This window comes from Drosophila guanche, unplaced genomic scaffold, assembly GCF_900245975.1.
Source record: "Drosophila guanche unplaced genomic scaffold, DGUA_6, whole genome shotgun sequence".
NCBI lineage: Eukaryota > Metazoa > Arthropoda > Insecta > Diptera > Drosophilidae > Drosophila > Drosophila guanche.
The window spans coordinates 193,930-201,122 of NW_022995762.1; the positions used below are offsets into that span (position 1 = coordinate 193,930).

Here is a 7,193-nt window from a genome sequence, read left to right on the forward strand (position 1 = left end):
TGTCTGTATTTTTTGTCAAGTGCACTTCATACTTTTTATACCCGGTACTCGAAGAGTAAATTGGTGAATTGTATTTGTGTACGATGGATGTATCTTGATGTATGTAACAGACAGAAGGAAACATTTCCGACTCCACAAACTATATATATATTTTTGATCAGCATCAATAGCCGAGTCTATGTCAGTCTGTCTGTGTGTCCGTCCGACTTGATGAGCGCCTGGGTATCAGAGACTATAAAAGGTAGAGCCACCAAATTGCGGCTCTAGTGGAGGGGAGCGAGCTAAAAGATCGTATTGGCGTGAGAAATTATGTAGATGTAGATGAAAGATGCATACAAAATGTAAATTGTCAAATGTAAAGTTCGAAAAAAAACCACTAAGGTACCACAGATTACTGAACACTGGCGAGCAGCAGCAACAACAGCAGCAGGAGAGTTCGGCCTTCGGCGGTGGATTCGATGGTGGGTTTGGGGACACCAACAGCAGCAACAAGAGCAACAGGAAGGTGGCTTTGGCGGCATAAATGAGTACCGGGTATTAAAGTCGTGACGCGTCTTTCACGTCCCTCCTTGTTGATGGATGTGTTTTCGCCAACTATTTTGGGAACACAAACGAAAATGCAGCGATAAACAGCTCGAGATTCGCCAGAAGTTTATGAAGGTCGTTTTATGAGCCTGTGTGCGTTCGTGGAATGGATTTTCCGAGTTTAGACATAACACTGGAATTACTACACTCTCTTTCCGTTTGTTTTAGTTCAAGATTTTGCAGTCTCTTTTTGTCTTTGTGAAGATTCTGGGAAAATTCTTCACTTTTTTTTCAGGTGCAGTTTTTTCACTATTTATCTGTGTGTGTTTGAGGGGAAGATTCTTCCATTTTTATACCCGGTACTCGAAGAGTAAATAGGGCATATTGTATTTGTGCGAATAACGGTTGTATGTAACACACAGAAGGAAATGTTTCCGACCCCATAAAGTATATATATTCTTGATCAGCATCAATAGCCGAGTTGATTGAGCCATGCCTGTCTGTCCGTCCGTCCGTCCGTCTGTCCGTCCGTCTTGTTGAGTGCCTGGATCTCAGAGACCATAAAAGCTAGAGCCACCAAATTTTGCATCTAGACTTCTGTATGCTTACACTGTTACAAGTGTATTTCAAAAATGAGACACGCCCCCTTAAGCCCCCGCAAAAGGGATAAAACCTCCCAAATCTACAATGAAGATAAATAAAACTAAAAACGCCATTCCGTAGGTAATGGCCAAATTGGGATCCGATTGGATCATTACTATAGTCAGAATGAAGAAATTAATTTGCAGTGGATAAACCCACCATGCCCCGCAGCTTTTGTTCTTCTTTTCACACTCTCTCATTCACACTCTGCTTCTGCTTCACTCGGCCTCTGCCTCTGCCGTCCCTCTGCCTCAGTCTCTGCCGACTTTTAACCCACCCCGTCCCGCAGCTTATAGGAGCGGCGAGCTAAAGGAGCGTGTTGGTGTGAGTAGTGTTGTTGATGTAGATGACAGATGAAGAAAAAATGTAAAATTTGTGCAGATGTAGTATGAGTGCCGGGTATAAAAGTTGTGACTGGTAAGAAGCGTCTCACACGTACCTTCTCGTTTTTTTGTATATTATGATTATATTTGGTTGTTATTTTGGAATGCATGTATGTATGCATTAAGGGTTAAACCCATATTACACCAATGAAGATTATTACTAAATGAAATGTATACAAGGTTAGGTTAGGTTGAGGCGGTTTTCGAGATTTCACAACTCCGACACACTTAGTCAGGTTTCGGCCCGTTGTGATTAAATGTATACAATTGAAAGTACAATTTATAGCTATATTGAATGAAGAAGAAGATGTTGGAGAGAATCATAATGTCCTATTCCTATGCTATTCTTCAGGTTGGGTGGGTCAAGAGGAAAGAGCATTGACAGATTGCTCTCCGGTAATTGACCTAAAGCTCCGTCCGGGTGGGTAGTTTCGATCCAAGTTCCCGTAAATTTGTCTACGATTTTGTTCGGTAACGGAGTTTGTTCAGCACAACACCCACCCCATTTTCCTTGAATCAGGCCGGGACCTCTTAGTAAACAGATAGTGCTGACGAGCCTACACCTCCCGTGTCCGTTACAGTCTACTGATTAATCCTTTGAATATACATTCTATTCGGACTCTTAGCTGCGCCTCTTACTATCTCTCTATTATAGTTTCTAATTATTTCCACCAATCATATCCACTTACGTTGAATTTCCGCCTATATAATTGTTGTACTTCAGCTAAGCAAACTCCTGAGTTAATCATCACCTAAGTGCACCCGCACTTTGGTCCCCGTCACGCCTCGCCACCCCCTTCAACCTTCTCCTTGTTCTACGCTCGAAGATGATGTCGCCTTGGCCCCGTTGGTGTGGAAGATGCCGGATGCATTCTGCAGCAGAAGGAGCAGAGGGCTCTTAAAAGTTTAGTTTTAATTAAAGGAAATTTGCGTGCGTGGCACTTGATTTGTAGCTCTCTCCAGTGTTTCCCCGTGTGTGTGTGTGTGTGTGTGTGTGTGTGTGTGTGTGTGTGTGTGTGTGTGCTGTGTGGCCCCCATAAGGAAGAAGAAAAAAAAAAAATATAATTGAAAATTCTAAATTGCAATTGCCGCAAGCGCTCTTGCAAAGCTTCCAGGCTTTAGAACTGCTGCAAGATACAGCTGCAGATGCCACAGTTACCAAAGTTTTCTCCTTAGATGCAGGCCGTGTCTTGCCGCCGTCGCCTCCTCCTCAGGTGTACACCCCACCTTCCTTCTGTCTCTCAGTCTCTCTTGTAATTAGAAGCAAATGCAAATTTACACGTCGAGTGTATGTCGGGGATGACGGAAGTCATTGGCAAACGCCGATTCCCGGGGCTAGATTCTTCCAATCCTGCTGTTTGTCTGCCCTTGGAAGTGCCAAGATGTTCGGGTTGGGGTGGTATGTGGGGGTTGTGGTAGGAGATACGAGTACTATAATGAGAAAAGTTTTAGCAGGCAAAAGGGAATACTTTGTTAGGTGTTACAGAAGGCTATCTCGATTTTTGGGCAGCGGATGCCCCTGTCTTTTATGATCCAAAAGCATGGATGGAGTAAGATTAGAAAATTGCGGTATGTGTGGGTTATGCTAATACACTGCTGCGCCTTCAGTTATTAAACCTCTTTAATCGTCCATCTCCATCAATGATTTGTCGACTAAAAGTCTAAAAAATTGCATTTAACCCAAATTTGCCTTTTCAACACACACTTTCAAGCTAATTAACACATCATATAACTTTTATCAAGTCTATAGAGGTTACCCCCATTCCCTATGCCTATGCCATATAGATTCGTGATAGCCAGGAGCTCACCCCGCCACGACACACCACAGACAGTAATTTCCACTTTCCTCCTTCGACCATATAAATGCACTTCATTCATGGGCAAATTAATTACCGCAAGTATATTAATCAACAAAAGACGAGAGATAAGCGGCAGATAAAATACGCGTCCTACCGTGTGTGCGCGCGAGGGAGGGAGGTAGGAATCAAGTTAATTTAGTGTATCAAAAGTAGCCGCAGTAGTAGTAGTAGCAATAAGTTGTAATGGGCACAAAATGTGATAGACATCGGGCCCGAATCCTTTCAGACGTGAAATTTCCGAAAATGGAAATGGAAAATACAATTTTCTCGATGGAGAGAGAGGAGGGTCCCTCCATCCTCCATCCACTGACTTATAACTGATGGGCAACAAGTGGAAATGAATGGAATGACTGGTAGAAAAGTAATTAAAATCCCGAGCTTGTTAGTTGAACGGTGAACTTTTTCATTTTTCAAACCAAATTAGAAAGAAAAAAATAGACAAAAAATATGAAAATGATTTGTGAAAAGCTTCCCGATAGTCGGTTACCAACCAACCAGGTTTTGCCCAACGTTGTCAACGATGTGATGACTTATAAACGGCATTACACTCGAACGCATTTCCCCATTCCCTTTCCTATTTCCTCACAATTTGAGTGACATTCGTGTGCCAGCACCCCATACCTTTACTGTTTTTGGATATATGTACTTGTTCTTCTTAGTGGGCCCTGAGGTTGTGCACTGGATGTGTGAGGGGGCAACCACAATTAAATGAGATTTGATATTGACACGAATCATGCGCCTCACTAACCACAACAAATGGGGGCGTTTGTTTTTGATATGTTTACGCATTCGCATCCTGTGTGTTTGGTCGCTTTTTAAATGAGCAATCTTTGCTTTCAAGGTTTAGGCCGCATTCATACCTACATATATTGGGAATAATTAGGTAATATTTAAATCTACAATAATGCTTAGGTCGAAACCGGCCTAAGTGTGTCGGGATTGTGAAATCCCGACAACCGCCTCAAGGTAATACTTGGTAGTTCACAGAGTGTAATTGCTATATTTTGGAAGTTCACAGACTGGGTTCTTATTCTTTCAATTTTGGCTTTTAAACTTTGGGATTAAATGGTTTTCATTGTTTTTGTGAACTATTTAAAGCTTAGTTGATCTTTTGTGTGTATATTTTATTTCTATATCTGTTTCTATATGGACTAAGCTGCAGAATCTAATAACGAAATAAATAGGTTTTAGTTATTTTGTTGATGCTTCCTTCTGCTACTCATGCACATTTTATATTATGATTTATACCCTTTTACTCGTACTGGTTTTTCGCAATTCTATCTGTCTTTCTTTCATAGGGAATATTTATACAGATGTCTCAAAATTCCTTTTGAACCCTTAACTTGAATGTAGTCAATCCAGTGGTACATTAATTTCAAAGAAGAAACGATTTTATTACAGTTAGTTAATCTGTATCTTATTGTTCTTTTGCCATTTTACATTTGACATTTTAAATTGTTTCTACATAGTCATCTACATTTACCTCTAAATCGTTAGAGGTAAATCTTCTTACGCCAACACGCTCTGTTAGCTCGCCCCTCGCCAAGAGCCGCTCACTACAAGAAGCAAAGTGAGAGAGAACGTGGAAAATATAAGAAAAAGGTTTCCTTCTCTGCGTTACATATGTACATTCAATTTTCCACACAAATACAATATACCCTATTACTATTTACTCTTCGAGTATCGAGTATAAAAATACTACAGATAATTTATTATTTTCCAGGCTGTGTTTCTTTCCTTTAATTCGACATCAATAGCGCCACCTGTTCCTGTTTTTCGTAACACGGTCCCCGTATGAGTTTCAATTGTGACTAATAGATGGCACTGTGAACAAAATTTCGCCTTCTCCGATTCTGCTAGGGCGTGGTAGATGGTGCCAGTGTGCAATAAGGAAATTTGAATTCAATGAACTGGCGGGCCGCGCCGAAATATTGAAATATTTATTAAATTCTTGCTTCCTTAGCACCGCCCGGAATTTAAGTAACCACCGACGGCAGTTTTAAGAACATCAACGGCAATTTTATTATTTGGCGCCAGTGGGAAAAGTGGCACCATGTTGTCAAATACCAACAAATACCAAATGCTGGTATTTAACCAAAATTGTCCACAAGAGCTGCAAAAAAATGATTCGGTATCGATTTTTGAAATGGGCGGTTTTATTTGTATTTCATATGCAATACTTACTATCAGCGATGTGATAATTCAATGCACGAAGCCGTTTGTCCTGACATAGAAACACAAGGGAAGGCATTGGTTTGTATCTATTCTGGATCAAATTCTGAATCAAATGTTTCATACCGGATGACTCTATCGAGGTGGTGGCGGCGTCGGTGAAGCTGGATGTCAAGCTTCGGCTGAATTTTGCGATTGTGCATTGTACGACTCTTTGGCATTTTTTGCTCCGTGCCTTTGCTTTGATCCTTCATTCTGTCGTCGACGATTGAGAGAAATTATCAGCAATTGGGGGCTCTAGAAAAGCTAGTGTACGTTTTTCAGATTTTGAAAAGACTTTGAAAAGTCCAAATTACCTATCGAAATGTTCTCTGAAGCTCTTCTGGATCTGAAATGGGATCTGAATCACATCCTCGATTTCGTAATCAACTTTTAAAGTGCAAATATAGAATTGGTTCCGATTGGTATGTCAATAGTCTGTCTGTTTATCTGTATGTCCGTCTGTCTTGTTTGACGCCTCGTTTTCAGAGACTATAGGTCTGTTGTCACCAAAGCTCATGTAAAATCACAGCAAATAAAGGTTTTTTAAGAAAATCGCCAAAATCCAAAATGATTCGAGCTATGTATATATATATTGGACTAGAATAGGTTCAGTACTCCCTTTTCGAATAGCAATATTGAACTGAGGGCACCGAGCACGAAGAAGGGACATCAATGAGACGTACAACCATGTTAGGCAGCCCAACCAGAAACGGAAACTGGAGCGAGGGAAAATCAAACCTATTTGTACTCCTGGAGGACTACAGGAAGCCGATTTTTTGGTTGACAGCAGACCGACTGTGGCGTCGCTGAGAGTCCAACAGATGGAAAACATGGAGATCCTCAGCGCCTTAAAGAAGATGCTAAAGCGGCTGCAGAAGCGAAACCTGGATCACAACCTGATGACCGTTGTCGCCGATGGCTGCGATGGCAATGCGATATCCCTTCTGTACGACCTCTATCATTTAAGGGACTGAATATGGCGGAGATCAAAGCGTACCAATCAAACGGGCGTCGTCGAACGTCGAACAGGACGCGTTTTACCCGCGGCCTACTCAGCCTCAAAGTCTCCATTCAAAAGTCAAACAAGTTTTAATATATTTTTCCCTAAAGCTATGTAGCTAAATCCCACTTGATCGGTAGGAGTGTCAGGCACTTGTCTTTCGACGCCGTCTTATCTCGCAGAGCAATATTTATCACATTTTCCTTTGCTTTTTTATTTTTATTATGCGCAAACCTCTTGAATAGAGTAATCTCAGAAAAGCCAATGGGAAAAAACAACCAATTCTCTCGGATTTATTGGTTTATGCAAATTTCATGGTCAAATGATTAAATGGTTCACTATGCCAGCCAGCCAGCCAGCCAGCCAGCCAGCCACTGGGATGGGATGGCATGGGAGTTATACCCAAACCCAAACCAAGATCCATTTGCAGGCCTTACCACCCCCTGCCAGTGCCAGTCCACTCTACTCAGTGAATAGATGCACCGGAAAAATCGCTTGCATGACTGCGAGCAGCTGTGAAGCAGAGCAGAAGTTGGTACTGAAGAAGTTATTGCGGCGGCATTGCCTGTT

At 41.6% G+C, this 7,193-nt stretch overlaps 1 long non-coding RNA gene across 1 annotated transcript; it reads right to left on the bottom strand.

Moving 5' to 3' along the window:
• Positions 1-5,310: 5,310 nt before the first annotated feature.
• Positions 5,311-6,731, bottom strand: LOC117590910. The gene is made up of 4 exons (XR_004574340.1): positions 5,938-6,731; positions 5,708-5,878; positions 5,594-5,633; positions 5,311-5,522 (listed from the first exon to the last, which is right to left on the bottom strand). It is a non-coding gene; the product is annotated as an uncharacterized LOC117590910 (long non-coding RNA).
• Between the last annotated feature and the right edge of the window lie 462 nt (positions 6,732-7,193).